General features: G+C 44.0%; 1 pseudogene; it reads right to left on the reverse strand.

Annotated features, from left to right (window-relative positions):
• Positions 1-318: 318 nt before the first annotated feature.
• On the reverse strand, positions 319-1520 carry LOC148550031 (protein FAR1-RELATED SEQUENCE 5-like; annotated as a pseudogene).
• Positions 1521-2208: the final 688 nt, after the last annotated feature.

A 2208-nucleotide genomic window follows, 5' to 3' on the forward strand; every position in this document is an offset into this window, starting at 1 on the left:
CCAACCTACCGTTGCAGCCCACAGTGGTAATGATTATCAGCCCTCTTCACTCAATCGTCAAGAGATATGATTGGCCCGGATGTGTTGGTCCCACCAAAGTCGCTGTCAAGAAACCCAGCCTGTGTGTCACTATCGGAGCAGCGTAACAAAGGAATCTCCATGGTCGTATCCGGATCCCCAGATAGGTTATCGTAGAGCTGGCACCAATGTAAAAACTAAATAATTACACCAAATTATTAAGCCATAACAGGTAACTAAATCAGCTTAAAAATGATTAACCCACTATTTCAGTGTCCATAGAATCCAAGTCATTCGTGACTACGCTAGATGACTCTATTGTGCGGCGGTCTGGACACGTCGTCCTATTATGTCCCACCTCCCGGCACAAAAGACAATGTTGGGTTTTCTTGCCATCTTTAGAACCGTTACCCTTTGTCTTGCGCCTACAGGGATTCCATGCTGATGCTCTGCCACCTTCATTGGATGGCACCTCAGGTGGAAAATTGGTGTCGGCTGCATCTTTATTCTCGAAGTGCTTCAACATTAGGATGACAATGTCTCTTGGAAACTGGAACTTTTTAGTGTTATGACAAGCAATTTTGCATACTTTCCTGTACCAATCCATCAGGCACCAGTGTTTTGTTAGTTGTACAGAATCCCAAATTACGCCCATCGATTGCACCGCCCCTACTTTTGCATCCTTGGTCCATCTTGGCAATATCAGAGACCTTGGGATCTCTTGAATATTGTTAAGAACAAGCACCGCAATTATATGTTTGCAAGGGACCCCGAAACATTCCATTCTCATGCACGTGCATTGGACCTCACTCATTTCATATGTTGCAACAACACGCCAAACTTTTCTTGGAGTGCCGTGTCAAGAGACGGTGTGGATAAAATACGAACCGTTGTCTTTAGAATCAACCACTCTCATTGCACAGGCCCCATCAAGAATGGAAACAACCAAATAAAATATTTCTCGAGTGTATTTTCCAGTTGCACAATGCTCTAACTGTTTCAGGTTAGCGGTCATAACAGGGTCACTCTTTGTACACTCAAAATTAGCCTCCACTTCCTTTGCATGAACAAACATCAAGCATCGATGGTAATGACGTAAAAATCAGTTTAACGGTATCGAGACTTAACATACCATGATATCACGACGTGCAAGCATTGCACCTTGAGGTTGTGCAAAATCTGGCAAAGAAATTTCCTCGTATGTGTGCGGTTGCCCAACTATGCCATCTCTCGTACATGTCTTGTACCCATCTTTTATCGCCTATGCCAAATTCCTCCACCATCTCAAACCACTTTCTCTGGAATGTTCTGACCTTGTAGTCGCCAAACATGCAATCCTTAAACATTCTGGTGAAGTTAGCATTTCTGATGTTGTTCGTAGCATTTCGGAGGAGTTGCCAAGCACATAGTCGATAGTGTGCCTCTGGAAAAACTTACTCGATCGCAGACTTCATTTGCCTGTCACCTTCGGTTATTATGGACATGGGAGTTTTCCCCTTCATTGCAGATTGTAACTGTTGAAGCAGTCTGACATAGGTCTCTTTTTTCTCATTGGCCACGAGGGTAGCAGCAAAGACAACCATTTGGTTGTGGTGATTTACACCAAAGAAGACTACCAAAGGTGAAAGGTAAATGTTTTTCTTGTACGTTGCATCAAATGCAACAACATCTCTAAATACCTGGTAATGAATTTTCCTGGTGGCAACACACCAAAACAAATGTTGTAACACACCTTCCCCGTCAACAACTTCTTTGTAGTACAGTGCTCGATCATTTGCCTTGCACTCTTGGAGATACCTTAAATACGATTCCGCATCTAGGCCACCCTCCCTTCGTTGCTTCGCATTTATATTGTGCATGTCCCTTGTTGTGTAAGGGACATTATGATACCCTCCGGCTACGCTCACCAGAAAATCGTGGATTCATGATATGGCAATGCCCCCTTTGCGCATGTCGTTCATCTACTCGACGTCCACTTTGCTCATCCTTCGATGGCTTGGGAGCATGGAAGAAAACTGCAATTCAAGAACAGGATTGTTATGCTCGTCTGAAAAGAACGCAATGTACCAACGTCCTGATTTATCATCCATGCGAACCTGCATCCTTGTAGGGCATCCACACCATGTCTTGGCCCTTGGCCTCTTTTGCCAGTTATGAATTGAGTAGAACTTCACCGATTTGAACCCTTGT

This window comes from Arachis ipaensis, chromosome B8, assembly GCF_059453495.1.
Source record: "Arachis ipaensis isolate K30076 ecotype BB chromosome B8, ASM5945349v1, whole genome shotgun sequence".
Classification (NCBI taxonomy): domain Eukaryota; kingdom Viridiplantae; phylum Streptophyta; class Magnoliopsida; order Fabales; family Fabaceae; genus Arachis; species Arachis ipaensis.